Consider the following 16,915-nt stretch of genomic DNA (forward strand, 5'->3'; position numbering starts at 1 on the left):
CTCAGCCTCCTGAGTAGCTGGGATTACAGGCATGCACCACTATGCCCAGCTAATTTTTGTATTTTTAGTGGAGATGGGGTTTCAGCATGTTGGCCAGGCTGGTCTCCAACTCCTGACCTCAAGTGATCTGTCTGCCTCAGCCTCTCAAAGTGCTGGGATTACAGGCGTGAGCCACAGTGTCCAGCCAGAAAGTCCTCATTTTAGAATATCATTTGGAATGCTTATTGTAGTCATTATTAATTTCTTCTGGAACATCTACTGTGAAGCATTCAGAAAATGGTAGAATTTAGTTTTTAAAACCCTTTGGTCAAATTAGAAGCTGGGCCTGTGCTTCCTTAGAAACGTCCAGAAAGCAATGTCTAGCCAGAAACACAGGAGGGAGGAGAGTGTGGTGTTGTGGGACTGAGTGATGACAGCATGACGTGGCCAGCTTTTCTGTGAAGCTTTCACCATCAGAAGAGAACAGTCATTTCAGATGGGTTGAGATGTTAAATGTTCACAATATTAAGAAAATTTAAATATACAACTATGTACAGTAAAATAAACTGGAGATTAGCTGCAACTTGCCAAGAGCAGGTTTATTCTTTGAGATTTGCATGAAGAAATGGAAACAGGAATTATTATTGTAAATAAGACTTTTTTTTTTTCTTCTTTCTTTTTTGAGACGGAGTTTCACTCTGTCGCCCAGGCTGGAGTGCAATGGCACGATCTCAGCTCACTGCAACCTCTGCCTTCTGGGTTCAAGCGATTCTCCTGCCTTGGCCTCCCAAGTAGCTGGGATTACAGATGTGCACCATTACGCCCGGCTAATTTTTTATTTTTAGTAGAGATGGGGTTTCAGCATTTTGGCCACGCTGGTCTCGAACTCCTGACCTCAGGGGATCTGCCCGCCTTGGCCTCCCAAAGTGCTGGGATTACAGGCATGAGCCACCACGCCTGGCTGTAAGTCAGACTTTTTAAAGGAACTCTTTTGGATAGAAATGTAGTTGAATTTGCTTATCAGCAAGATTTCAGGTGGAACAAGCTAAAACTATCCCTTTCCAATTTAAACTTAATTTTTTTTTAAAAAAGAATCTAAATTGCAGTGTGCTTTCTTTTGAGCTGAGGATGGACATTTCAAAAGTAGAGGAGTAGCTGCATTAGAAATTTGCCTGGGAAAACATTTCTCAAAAGAATATGAGCTTTTCAAATTCCTGTAAATAAGGGCTCCATTTACCCTACTATCTAAAATTATTTATAGATAAATGAGGAAGGCCGGTCGTGGTGGCTCACCCCTGTAAATCCCAGCACTTTGGGAGACTGAGATGGGTGGATCACGATGTCAAGAGTTCGAGACCAGCCTGGCCAACATGGTGAAACCCCGTCTCTACTAAAAATACAAAACTTAGCTGGGCATGGTGGCACGTGTCTGTAACCCGAGCCACTCGGGGAGGCTGAGGCAGGAGAATTGCTTGAACCCAGGAGGCAGAGGTTGCAGTAAGCCAAGATCTCACCTCTGCACTCCAGCCTGGGCGACGGAGCAAGGACTCTGTCTCAAAAAACAAAAAGAAAAATGAGGAAACATCAGGAAATTCAGATCAAAGTTTGCATGTCTACTTGGGTAGAGAGGGTTTTAGAAAACATTTGAAGTCCTTGGATTGTTAAAGTGGTGGCATAGTTTTCTGGGTATTTCAGGTAGTTCCCAAATAAAAAATATGCTCTAAAAGTTCACTTGTATGTTGACTTTTAGTAATATTTACCCATGCAAACAATACTCTTGGTGTTAACCTTCTTAGTTTGTGCCCCCAAAGCTTACTCAAACCACAGGGGCCCTGAAAGGTAAGCAGTGGTACAGAACCAAACAGTATCTGTATGTGTTCTGTACTCCAAGAAATTATAGGGCAACTTTTCTTCCTACTGCACCCTGCTGGTGAGATCAGAGAATAAATTCTCACTCCTGTCAGGCAGTGGCAATCGAGACTCAGAAAGCAACTGAAGTTAAACTGGTCAGTGTTTTACGGGGAAACTTTACAGAAAGTATGCCAGTGTTTGTTGCAGAAACTTGAGCTGTGCATGGGTAAGGAACAGAATGGGCCTTATGATGTGAGCAGGGATGTTGCTAATGAAACTGTCTGAAATGGGGCAGAGGGTGAAGGAGGGCTAATTGGCAAAACTGTCCCCTACCTTTCCTGTTGCCACTTATATGTCCTCCTTAGCATTACTGGCTTGAAATGGGAAGTAAGGGATGGCCCAAGAAGGAAGGTGAAGGTCTTTAGCACCCAGCTGAAGAAGCAGCAGTTCCAAGGCAAATGCTATAGAGGGTATTCCTAGGTCACATACAAGTAAAATTAAGGTCTGTCTGCACATCATATTTCCAAAAATGTTGACATTACCCAAGTGTATTCTAAACACTGCTTAATTTTCAAAAATCTAAAGAACATCTAAATATCTTCCAACATTTTATGGGTTACTAAAGGGATAGTAACCATATACTTTTGAGTTATGCTTTAATATTATAAATAGGGACAAATGGATGACAAGAAACGAATCATTGTGTTTGAACTTCTGTAGAACTTTGGTAATAGTATGGCTCGCATTATTAACTAGATAAATGTTTTGATCACTATTCCTTAACCTTCATTAAATGGCTTTGTGGTATGTCAAATAAAAGGACTTTAAAATCTATAAAATCCCTTGGCTCTGAATCGACAATGTGGTGTAGCTGCACTGGATATAACAGTACACAAGCAAAGTAATTTCAGTGTTAATAGACCTACAATTTTAACTGAACTGGTAGGTGGATTTTAAAGTGTGTACAAAGACTACTACTTAATTTCAGTTCTCAAATGTGAAACTATTGACATTTAAGTGTGCATGTGTAATTTAAATTCACACTCTAAAAACTTGGTGAAACAAACATCTTCAGTATTCACTCTTAAAAAGAGATGTCCACCTGGAAAATCGGGTCAGTCCCACCCTAATACTGCGCTTTTCCAATGGGCTTGGAAAACGGCACACCAGGAGATTGTGTCCCGCACCTGGCTTGGAGGGTCCTACGCCCATGGAGTCTCCCTGATTGCTAGCACAGCAGTCTGAGATCAAACTGCAAGGCGGCAGCGAGGCTGGCGGAGGGGCGCCTGCCATTGCCCAGGCTTGCTTAGGTAAACAAAGCAGCCAGGAAGCTCAAACTGGGTGGAGCCCACCACAGCTCAAGGAGGCCTGCCTGCCTCTGTAGGCTCCACCTCTGGAGGCAGGGCACAAACAAAAAGTCAGCAGCAACCTCTGCAGACTTAAATGTCCCTGTCTGACAGCTTTGAAGAGAGTAGTGGCTCTCCCAGCATGCAGCTGGAGATCTGAGAACGGGCAGACTGTCTCCTAAAGTGGGTCCCTGACCCCCGAGCAGCCTAACTGGGAGGCACCCCCCAGTAGGGACAGACTGAAACCTCACTTGGCTGGGTACTCCTCTGAGACAAAACTTCCAGAGGAACGATCAGACAGCTGAATTTGTGGTCTCACGAAAATCCGCTGTTCTGCAGCCACTGCTGCTGACACCCAGCCAAACAGGGTCTGGAGTGGACCTCTAGCAAACTCCAACAGACCTGCAGCTGAGGGTCCTGTCTGGTAGAAGGAAAACTAACAAACAGAAAGGACACCCACACCAAAAACCCATCTGTACATCACCATCATCAAAGACCAAAAGTAGAAAAACCCACACAGATGGGGAGAAAACAGAGCAGAAAAACTGGAAACTCTAAAAAGCAGAGCACCTCTCCTCCTCCAAAGGAACACAGTTCCTCACCAGCAACGGAACAAAGCTGGACGGAGGATGACTTTGACGAGTTGAGAGAAGAAGGCTTCAGACTATCAAACTACTACGAGCTATGGGAGAAAATTCAAACCAATGGCAAAGAAGTTAAAAACTTTGAAAAAAAAATAGATGAATGTATAACTAAGATAACCAATGCAGAGAAGGCCTTAAAGGAGCTGATGGAGCTGAAAGCCAAGTTTCGAGAACTACGTGAAGATTGCAGAAGCCTCAGTAGCTGATGCGATCAACTGGAAGAAAGGGTATCAGTGATGGAAGATGAAATGAATGAAATGAAGTGAGAAGGGAAGTTTAAAGAAAAAAGAATAGAAAGAAATGAACAAAGCCTCCAAGAAATATGGGACTATGTGAAAAGACCAAACCTATGTCTGATTGGTGTACCTGAAAGTGAGGGGGAGAATGGAACCAAGTTGGAAAACACTCTGCAGAATATTATCCAGGAGAACTTCCCCAATCTAGCAAGGCAGGCCAACATTCAGATTCAGGAAAGACAGAGAACGCCACAAAGATACTTCTCGAGAAGAGCAACTCCAAGACACATAATTGTCAGATTCACCAAAGTTGAAATGAAGGAAAAAATGTTAAGGGCAGCCAGAGAGAAAGGTCGGGATACCCACAAAGGGAAGCCCATCAGACTAACAGCTGATCTCTCGGCAGAAACTCTACAAGCCAGAAGAGAGTGGGGGCCGATATTCAACATTCTTAAAGAAAAGAATTTTCAACCTAGAATTTCATATCCAGCCAAACTAAGCTTCATAAGTGAAGGAGAAATAAAATACTTTACAGACAAGCAAATGCTGAGTGATTTTGTCACCACCAGGCCTGCCCTACAAGAGCTCCTGAAGGAAGCACTAAACATGGAAAGGAACAACCGGTACCAGCCCCTGCAAAAACATGCCAAATTGTAAAGACCATCGAGGCTAGGAAGAAACTGCATCAACTAACGAGCAAAATAACGAACTAACATCATAATGACAGGATCAAATTCACACATAACAATATTAACTTTAAATGTAAATGGGCTAAATGCTCCAATTAAAAGACACAGACTGGCAAATTGGATAAGGAGTCAAGACCCATCAGTGTGCTGTATTCAGGAAACCCATCTCACGTGCAGAGACACACATAGACTCAAAATAAAGGGATGGAGGAAGATCTACCAAGCAAATGGAAAACAAAAAAGGCAGGGGTTGCAATCCTAGTCTCTGATAAAATAGACTTTAAACCAACAAAGATCAAAAGAGACAAAGAAGGCCATTACATAATGGTAAAGGGATCAATTCAACAAGAAGAGCTAACTATCCTAACTATATATGCACCCAACACAGCAGCACCCAGATTCATAAAGCAAGTCCTACAAAGAGACTTAAACTCCCACACAATAATAATGGGAGATTTTAACACTCCACTGTCAACATTAGACAGATCAACGAGACAGAAAGTTAACAAGGATACCCAGGAATTGAACTCAGCTCTGCACCAAGTGGACCTAATAGACATCTACAGAACTCTCCACCCCAAATCAACAGAATATACATTTTTTTCAGCACCACACCACACCTATTCCAAAATTGACCACATAGTTGGAAGTAAAGCTCTCCTCAGCAAATGTAAAAGAACAGAAATTATAACAAACTGTCTCTCAGACCACAGTGCAATCAAACTAGAACTCAGGATTAAGAAACTCACTCAAAACCGCTCAACTACATGGAAACTGAACAACCTGCTCCTGAATGACTACTGGGTACATAACGAAATGAAGGCAGAAATAAAGATGTTCTTTGAAACCAACGAGAACAAAGACACAACATACCAGAATCTCTGGGACACATTCAAAGCAGTGTGTAGAGGGAAATTTATAGCACTAAATGCCCACAAGAGAAAGCAGGAAAGATCTAAAATTGACACCCTAACATCACAATTAAAGGAACTAGAAAAGCAGGAGCAAACACATTCAAAAGCTAGCAGAAGGCTAGAAATAACTAAAATCAGAACAGAACTGAAGGAAATAGAGACACAAAAAACCCTTCAAAAAATTAATGAATCCAGGAGCTGGTTTCTTGAAAAGATCAACAAAATTGATAGACTGCTGGCAAGACTACTAAAGAAGAAAAGAGAGAAGAATCAAATAGATGCAATAAAAAATGAAAAAGGGGATATCACCACCGATCCCACAGAAATACAATCTACCATCAGAGAATACTACAAACACCTCTATGCAAATAAACTAGAACATCTAGAAGAAATGGATAAATTCCTCAACAAATACACCCTCCCAAGACTAAACCAGGAAGAAGTTGAATCTCTGAATAGACCAATAACAGGCTCTGAAATTGTGGCAATAATCAATAGCTTACCAACCAAAAAGAGTCCAGGACCTGATGGATTCACAGCCGAATTCTACCAGAGGTACAAGGAGGAACTGGTACCATTCCTTCTGAAACTATTCCAATCGATAGAAAAGGAGGGAATCCTCCCTAACACATTTTATGAGGCCAGCATCATCCTGATACCAAAGTCTGGCAGAGACACACAAAAAAAGAGAATTTCAGACCAATGTCCTTGATGAACATTGATGCAAAAATCCTCAATAAAATACCGGCAAACTGAATCCAGCAGCACATCAAAAAGCTTATCCACCATGATCAAGTGGGCTTCATCCCTGGGATGCAAGGCTGGGTCAACATACGCAAATCAATAAATGTAATCCAGCATATAAACAGAACCAAAGACAAAAACCACATGATTACCTCAATAGATGCAGAGAAGGCATTTGACAAAATTCAACAACCCTTCATGCTAAAAATTCTCAATAAATTAGATATTGATGGGACGTATCTCAAAATAATAAGAGCTATCTATGACAAACCCACAGCCAATATCATAATGAATGGGCAAACTGGAAGCATTCCCTTTGAAAACTGGCACAAGACAGGGATGCCCTCTCTCACCACTCCTATTCAACATAGTGCTGGAAGTTCTGGCCAGGGCAATCAGGCAGGAGAAGGAAATAAAGGGTATTCAATTAGGAAAAGAGGAAGTCAAATTGTCCCTGTTTGCAGATGACATGATTGTATATCTAGAACACCCCACTGTCTCAGCCCAAAATCTCCTCAAGCTGATTAGCAACTTCAGCAAAGTCTCAGGATACAAAATCAATGTACAAAAATCACAAGCATTCTTGTACACCATCACAGACAAACAGAAAGCCAAATCATGAGTGAACTTCCATTCACAATTGCTTCAAGGAGAATAAAATACCTAGGAATCCAACTTAAAAGGGATGTGAAGGACCTCTTCAAGGAGAACTACAAACCACTGTTCAATGAAATAAAAGAGGATACAAACAAATGGAAGAACATTCCATGCTCATGGGTTGGAAGAATCAATATCGTGAAAATGGCCATACTGCCCAAGGTAATTTATAGATTCTAGATTCAATGCCATCCCCATCAAGCTACCAATGACTTTCTTCACAGAATTGGAAAAAACTACTTTAAAGCTCATATGGAACCAAAAAAGAGCCCAAATTGCCAAGTCAATCCTAAGCCAAAAGAACAAAGCTGGAGGCATCATGCTACCTGACTTCAAATTATACTACAAGGCTACAGTAACCAAAACAGCATGGTACTGGTACCACAACAGAGACATAGATCAATGGAACAGAACAGAGCCCTCAGAAATAATGCCACATATCTACAACTATCTGATCTTTGACAAACCTGACAAAAACAAGCAATGGTAAAAGGATTCCCTATTTAATAAATGGTGCTGGGAAAACTGGCTAGCCATATGTAGAAAGCTGAAACTGGATCCCTTTCTTACACCGTATACAAAAATTAATTCAAGATGGATTAAAGACTTACGTGTTAGACCTAAAACCATAAAAACCCTAGAAGAAAACCTAGGCAATACCATTCAGGACATAGGCATGGGCAAGTACTTCATGTCTAAAACACCAAAAGCAATGGCAACAAAAGCCAAAATTGACAAATGGGATCTAATTAAACTAAAGAGCTTCTGCACAGCAAAATAAACTACCATCTGAGTGAACAGGTAACCTACAAAACGGGAGAAAATTTTCGCGACCTACTCATCTGACAAAGGGCTAATATCCAGAATCTACAATGAACTCAAACAAATTTACAAGAAAAAAACAACCCCATCAAAAAGTGGGTGAAGGACATGAACAGATACTTCTCAAAAGAAACATTTATGCAGCCAAAAAACACATGAAAAAATGCTCATCATCATGGCCATCAGAGAAATGCAAATCAAAACCACAATGAGATACCATCTCACACCAGTTAGAATGGCAATCATTAAAAAGTCAGGAAACAACAGGTGCTGGAGAGGATGTGGAGAAATAGGAACACTTTTACACTGTTGGTGGGACTGTAAACTAGTTCAACCATTGTGGAAGTCAGTGTGGCGATTCCTCAGGGATCTAGAACTAGAAATACCATTTGACCCAGCCATCCCATTACTGGGTATATACCCAAAGGACTATAAATCATGCTGCTATAAAGACACATGCACACGTATGTTTACTGCGGCACTATTCACAATAGCAAAGACTTGGAACTAACCCAAATGTCCAACAATGATAGACTGGATTAAGAAAATGTGGCACATATACACCATGGAATACTATGCAGCCATAAAAAATGATGAGTTCATGTCCTTTGTAGGGACATGGATGAAACTGGAAACCATCATTCTCAGTAAACTATCGCAAGGACAAAAAACCAAACACCGCATGTTCTCAGTCATAGGTGGGAATTGAACAATGAGAACTCATGGACACAGGAAGGGGAACCTCACATTCCGGTGACTGTTGTGGGGTGGGGGGAGGGGGGAGGGACAGCATTAGGACATATAACTAATGCTAAATGACGAGTTAATGAGTGCAGAACACCAACATGGCACGTGGATACATATGTAACAAACCTGCACATTGTGCACATGTACCCTAAAACTTAAAGTATAATTAAAAAAAAACAAAAACAGATGTCCATTGCCAAGGAAATTCAGAAGGTTGGATGATTATCTGGGTTAGACAGGATATGAGTCTGTCAGGCCTCAATTTTTTTAGTAGGTTGATGAGACTAGTACAGATTCAATAACTAGTTTTCATCTCTATCTGCTCATCAGCTGAGAAAAACTGAACAAATGAACAGGAAATATAAACGTATTCATTTTTTATAAGATACAGATATTACAGGTCAGACTGTGACCATATGCTGAGACAGTCCAAATTTTTTTATCCTAGAAGTTTATTAGAAATCACTTGAAATTAATGGCCCATTGAATGAGACAAATATTTTGTTACTTACAGTGATTAATATTTATTGAAATGTAATTTAATCTTAGAGTTAAGTGTCCTGAAAGGATTTTAGTAAGGTTGTGTAGTTTTACTGAAATAATACCAGTGCAACGCTGGTTCAGACCAACAAATAGGTTGAAAAAACTGAACATTCTCCAGAGACAACAAGTTTATTTCTAGAACAGGTTTAATAAAAACAAGATAATACAGAATACTTAAACCCCTATAAGTCAAACAAAAAGGTAAAGGAAAAAATGTAAGAAAAACTTACTGTTTGTGGCTCCAAGATAGCCGAATAGGAACAGCTCCAGTCTACAGCTCCCAGCACGAGCGACGCTGAAGACAGGTGATTTCTGCATTTCCAACTGAGGTACCGGGTTCATCTCACTGGGGCTTGTCAGACAGTGGGAGCAGGACAGTGGGTGCAGCCCACTGAGCATAAGCCGAAGCAGGGTGAGGCATCGCCTCACCTGGGAAGTGCAAGGGGTCAGGGAATTCCCTTTCCTAGCCAAGGGAAGTGGTGACGGATGGCACCTGGAAAATCGGGTCACCCTCACCCAAATACTGATCTTTTCCAATGGTCTTAGCAAATGTCACACCAGGAGATTATATCCCACACCTGGCTCAGACGGTCCCACGCCCACGGATCCTCACTCATTGCTAGCACAGCAATCTGAGATCCATCTGCAAGATAGCAGTGAGGCTGGGAGAGGGGCGTCCACCATTGCTGAGGCTTGAGTAGGTAAACAAAGCAGCCAGGAAGCTCGAACTGGGTGGAGCCCACCACAGCTCAAGGAGGCCTGCCTGCCTCTGTAGACTCCACATCTAGGGGCACGGCATAGCCAAACAAAACGCAGCAGAAACCTCTGCAGACTTAAATGTCCCTGTCTGACAGCTTTGAAGTGAGTAGTGATTCTCCCAGCAAGGAGTTTCAGATCTGAGAACGGACAGACTGCCCCCTCAAGTGGGTCCCTGACCCCCGAGTAGCCTAACTGGGATGCACCCTCCAGTAGGGGCAGACTGATACCTCATATGACCGGGTACCCCTCTGAGATGAAGGTTCCAGAGGAATGATCAGGCAGCAACATTTGCTGTTGAGCAATATGCGCTGTTCTGCAGCCTCTGCTGCTGATACCCAGGCAAACAGGGTCTGGAATGGACCTCCAGCAAACTCCAACAGACCTACAGCTGAGGGTCCTGACTGTTAGAAGGAAAACTAACAAACAGAAAGGACATCCACATCAAAACCCCATCTGTACGTCACCATCATCAAAGACCAAAGGTAGATAAAACCACAAAGATGGGGAAAAAACAGAGCAGAAAAGCTGAAAATTCTAAAAATCAGAGCGCCTCTCCCCCTCCAAAGGAATGCAGCTCCTTGCCAGCAGCAGAACAAAGCTGGATGGAGAATGCCTTTGACTAGTTGAGAGAAGAAGGCTTCAGATGATCAAACTTCTCTGAGCTAAAGGAGGAAGTTCAAACCCACTGCAAAGAAGCTAAAAACATTGAAAAAAGATTAGACGAATGGTGAACTAGAATAAACAGTGTAGAGAAGTCCTTAAATGACCTGATGGAGGTGAAAAACATGGCAAGAGAACTACATGACGAATGCGCAAGCTTCACTAGCCGATTCGATCAACTGGAAGAAAGGGTATCAGTGATTGAAGATCAAATGAATGAAATGAAGCGAGAAGAGAAGTTTAGAGAAAAAAGAGTAAAAGGAAACGAACAAAGCCTCCAAGAAATATGGGACTATGTGAAAAGACCAAATCTATGTCTGACTGGTGTACCTGAAAGTGACGGGGAGAATGGAACCAAGTTGGAAAACACTGCAGAATATTATCCAGGAGAACTTCCCCAACCTAGCAAGGCAGGCCAACATTCACATTCAGGAAATACAGAGAATGCCACAAAGATACTCCTCGAGAAGAGCAACTCCAAGACACATAATTGTCAGATTCACCAAAGTTGAAATGAAGGAAAAAATGTTAAGGGCAGCCAGAGACAAAGGTCGGGTTACCCACAAGGGGAAGCCCATCAGACTAACAGCGAATCTCTCGGCAGAAACTCTACAAGCCAGAAGAGAGTGGGGGACAATATTCAACATTCTTAAAGAAAAGAATTTTCAACTCAGAATTTCATATCCAGCCAAACCAAGCTTCATAAGTGAAGGAGAAATAAAATACTTTACAGACAAGCAAATGCTGAGTGATTTTGTCACCACCAGGCCTGCCCTACAAGAGCTCCTGAAAGAAGCACTAAACATGGAAAGGAACAACCACTACCAGCCCCTGCAAAAACATGCCAAATTGTAAAGACCATCGAGGCTAGGAAGAAACTGCATCAACTAACGAGCAAAATAACCAACTAACATCATAATGACAGGATCAGATTCACACATAACAATATTAACTTTAAATGTAAATGGGCTAAACGCTCCAATTAAAAGACACAGACTGGCAAATTGGATAAGGAGTCAAGACCCATCAGTGTACTGTATTCAGGAAACCCATCTCACGTGCAGAGACACACATAGACTCAAAATAAAGGGATGGAGGAAGATCTACCAAGCAAATGGAAAACAAAACAAGGCAGGGGTTGCAATCCTAGTCTCTGATAAAACAGACTTTAAACCAACAAAGATCAAGAGACAAGGCCATTACATAATGGTAAAGAGATCAATTCAACAAGAAGAGCTAATTATCCTAAACATATAGGCACCCAATACAGGAGCACCCAGATTCATAAAGCAAGTCCTTAGAGACCTACAAAGAGACTTAGACTCCCACACAATAATAATGGGAGATTTTAACACCCCACTGTCAACCTTAGACAGATCAACGAGACAGAAAGTTAACAAGGATACCCAGGAATTGAACTCAACTCTGCACCAAGAGGACCCAATAGACAACTACCAGAACTCTCCACCACAAATCAACAGAATATACATACTTCTCAGCACCACATTGCCCTTATTCCAAAATTGACCACATAGTTGGAAGTAAAGCTCTCCTCAGCAAATGTAAAAGAACAGAAATTATAACAAACTGTCTCTCAGACCACAGTGCAATCAAACTAGAACTCAGGATTAAGAAACTCACTCAAAACCGCTCAACTACATGGAAACTGAACAACCTGCTCCTGAATGACTACTGGGTACATAATGAAATGAAGGCAGAAATAAAGATGTTCTTTGAAACTAGTGAGAACAAAGACACAACATACCAGAATCTCTGGGACACATTTAAAGCAGCGTGCAGAGGGAAATTTATAGCACTAAATGCCCACAAGAGAAAGCAGGAAAGATCTAAAATTGACACCCTAACATCAGAATTGAAAGAACTAGAGAAGCAAGAGCAAACACATTCAAAAGCTAGCAGAAGGCAAGAAATAACTAAGATCAGAGCAGAACTGAAGGAGAAAGAGACACAAAAAACCCTTCAAAAAATCAATGAATCCAGGAGGTGGTTTTTCGAAAAGATCAACAAAATTGATAGACCACTAGCAAGACTAATAAAGAAGAAAAGAGGGAAGAATCAAATAGATGCAATAAAAAGTGATGAAGGGCATATCACCACTGATCCCACAGAAATACAAACTACCATCAGAGAATACTATAAACACCTCTAAGCAAATAAACTAGAAAATCTAGAAGAAATGGATAAATTCCTCAACACATACACTCTCCCAAGACTAAACCAGGAAGAAGTTGAATCTCTGAATAGACCAATAACAGGCTCTGAAATTGAGGCAATAATTAATAGCCTAGCAACCAAAAAAAGTCCAGGACCAGATGGATTCACAGCCGAATTCTACCAGAGGTACAAGGAGGAGCTGGTACCATTCCTTCTGAAACTATTCCGATTGATAGAAAAAGAGGGAATCCTCCCTAACACATTTTATGAGGCCAGCATCGTCCTGATACCAAAGCCTGACAAAGACACAACAAAAAAAGAGAATTTTAGAGTAATATCCCTGATGAACATTGATGCAAAAATCCTCAATAAAATACTGGCAAACTGAATCCAGCAGCACATCAAAAAGCTTATCCACCATGATCAAGTGGGCTTCATCCCTGGGATGCAAGGCTGGTTCAACATATGCAAATCAGTAAACGTAATCCAACATATAAACAGAAAGAAAGACAAAAACCACATGATTATCTCAATAGATGCAGAGAAGGCCTTTGACAAAATTCAACAGCCCTTCATGCTAAAAACTCTCAATAAATTAGGTATTGATGGGATGTATCTCAAAATAGTAAGAGCTATTTATGACAAACCCACAGCCAATATCATACTGAATGGGCAAAACCTGGAAGCATTCCCTTTGAAAACTGGCACAAGACAAAGATGCCCTCTCTCACCACTCCTATTCAACATAGTGTTGGAAGTTCTGGCCAGGGCAATCAGGCAAGAGAAAGAAATAAAGGGTATTCAATTAGGAAAAGAGGAAGTCAAACTGTCCCTGTTTGCAGATGACATGATTGTATATTTAGAAAACTGCATCATCTCAGCCCAAAATCTCCTTAAGCTGATAAGCAACTTCAGCAAGGTCTCAGGATACAAAATCCATGTGCAAAAAATCACAAGCATTCTTATACACAAATAACAGACAAAGAGAGAGCCAAATCATGAGTGAACTCCCATTCACAATTGCTTCAAAGAGAATAAAATACCTAGGACTCCAACTTACAAGGGATGTGAAGAACCTCTTCAAGGACAACTACAAACCACTACTCAATGAAATAAAAGAAGACACAAACAAATGGAAGAACATTCCATGCCCACGGATAGGAAGAATCAATATCATGAAAATGGCCATAGTGCCCAAGGTAATTTATAGATTCAATGCCACCCCCAGCAAGCTACCAATGACTTTCTTCACAGAATTGGAAAAAAACTACTTTAAAGTTCCTATGGAACCAAAAAAGGGCCCGCATTGCCAAGACAATCCTAAGCCAAAAGAACAAAGCTGGAGGCACCATGTTACCTGACTTCAAATTATACTACAAGGCTACAGTAACCAAAACAGCATGGTACTGGTATCAAAACAGAGATATAGACCAATGGAACAGAACAGAGCCCTCAGAAATAATACCACACATCTACAACCATCTGATCTTTGACAAACCTGACAAAAACAAGCAATGGGAAAAGGATTCCCTATTTAATAAATGGTGCTGGGAAACCTTGCTAGCCATATGTAGAAAGCTGAAACTGGTTTCCTTCCTTACACCTTATACAAAAATTAATTCAAGATGGATTAAAGACTTAAATGTTAGACCTAAAACCATAAAAATGCTAGAAGAAAACCTAGGCAATACCATTCAGGACATAGGCATGGGCAAGGACTTCATGTCTAAAACACCAAAAGCAATGGCAACAAAAGCCAAAATTGACAAATGGGATCTAATTAAACTAAAGAGCTTATGCACAGCAAAAGAAACTACCATCAGAGTGAACAGGCTACCTACGAAATGGTAGAAGATTTTTGCAATCTACTCATCTGACAAAGGGCTAATATCCAGAATCTACAATGAACTCAAACAAATTTACAAGAAAAAAACAAACAACCCCATCAAAAAGTGGGCAAAGGATATGAACAGACACTTCTCAAAACAAGACATTTATGCAGCCAAAAGACACATGAAAAAATGCTCATCATCACTGGCCATCAGAGAAATGCAAATCAAAACCACAATGAGATACCATCTCACACCAGTCAGAATGGCAATCATCAAAAAGTCAGGAAACAACAGGTGCTGGAGAGGATGTGGAGAAATAGGAACACTTTTACACTGTTGGTGGGACTGTAAACTAGTTCAACCATTGTGGAAGTCAGTGTGGCGATTCCTCAGGGATCTAGAACTAGAAATACCATTTGACCCAGCCATCCCATTACTGGGTATATACCCAAAGGATTATAAAACATGCTGCTATAAAGACACATGCACATGTATGTTTATTGTGGCACTATTCACAATAGTAAAGACTTGGAACCAACTGAAATGTCCATCAATGATAGACTGGATTAAGAAAATGTGGCACATATACACCATGGAATACTATGCAGCCATAAAAAAGGATGAGTTCATGTCCTTTGTAGGGACATGGATAAAGCTGGAAACCAATAGCAAACTATTGCAAGGACAAAAAACCAAACACTGAATGGTCTCACTCACAGGTGGGACTTGAACAATGAGAACATTTGGACACAGGAAGGGGAATATCACACACCGGGGTCTGTCATGGGGTGGGAGGAGGGGGGAGGGATAGCATTAGGAGGTATACCTAATGTAAATGATGAGTTAATGGGTGCAGCACACCAACATGGCACATGTATACATATGTAACAAACCCGCACGTTGTGCACATGTACCCTAGAACTTAAAGTATAATAATAATAATAAAAAAAGAAAAACATACTATTTAATTTGCAATCGCTTATTTTTACTTCTTTGAGGCAGGGTCTCACTGTCACTCAGGCTGGAGTGCAGTGGCACAATCACAGCTCACTGCAAATCCTTGAATGACAGGTGCACATCACCATACCCGGCTAATTTTGAATTGTTTTTTTGTAGAGATGGGGTCTTGCTTTGTTGCTCAGGCTTGTCTCAAACTCCTGAGCTCAAATGACCCTCCTGCCTTGGGACAACAGGCATGAGCCACTGTGACCAGTCTGCAACCACTTGTAGGTTGGTAGAGCTCTAATGGGTTTTATTTGAGTAGTTTGGTTTTTGTGGCACAATAGAGAAATTAAAGTAGTTGTGTAGGGATGATTCTTGATGTTTTTGAAAAATTTCTTTAATATGATCAGTTTAGACCCTCTCTATGAGATTTTTTAGAATTCCATATGAAAAGAAGCTTAGTTTCTAGTAGAATTTAGCTATTACCTATTACTATACTCAATTTCTAAGCAACGCATTGAAAATGGGAGAAAAATTTAAAAATTGTCATTGTATCAAGCCTTTTTAAAAAAAACAGATATATAGTCATTTCTTACTCAAAGGACTGGCACTGGAATGACATATTTTTGCGTTTTACTGTATTCTCCAGTAGTTTTTTTACATTTTAAGACATTTTTATCATGCAAATGTTAATACGTTACATGTTAATTGAGTATTTTCTATGCAGTCACCACAATGTTTTAATTTAGTGTACTTAACAGAGGGAAATATTCTGATGTATAACAAAGCTCTTTAATTCACATAAAGAATTGCACTGTAACCAGAAATTTGTTGTATATTTTTGTGTTGTACTATCTGGTTAAAAATTGGAGCAATCTGGCCAGGTGCAGTGGCTCACACCTGTAATCCCAGCACTTTGGGAGGCCGAGGTGGGCAGATCATGAGGTCAGGAGATGGAGACCATCCTGGCTAACATGGTGAAACCCCGTCTCTACTAAAAATACAAAAAATTATCCAGGTGTGGTGGCGGTCACCTGTAGTCCCGGCTACTCAGGAGGCTGAGGCAGGAGAATGGTGTGAACCCGGGAGGTGGAGCTTGCAGTGAGTCAAGAATGCGCCACTGCATTCCAGCCTGGGTGACAGAGCGAGACTCCACCTCAAAAAAAAAAAAAAAATTAAAGCAATCCAAACCCTAATCATAACACATTTAGCAAAGCATAGTTTTAAAACATATAAACAGCAAAGCTATTTAAATAAAAATTCCAAGAGATGTTATTATGATTTAATATGCCTGACAAACATAAAACCAAAATTCTCCTGCTCTATAATTCAAGCAATGCGCTGGGAATTCTACCTTTTCAAAATGGCAGTATGA

Source organism: Nomascus leucogenys, chromosome 22a, assembly GCF_006542625.1.
Source record: "Nomascus leucogenys isolate Asia chromosome 22a, Asia_NLE_v1, whole genome shotgun sequence".
Classification (NCBI taxonomy): domain Eukaryota; kingdom Metazoa; phylum Chordata; class Mammalia; order Primates; family Hylobatidae; genus Nomascus; species Nomascus leucogenys.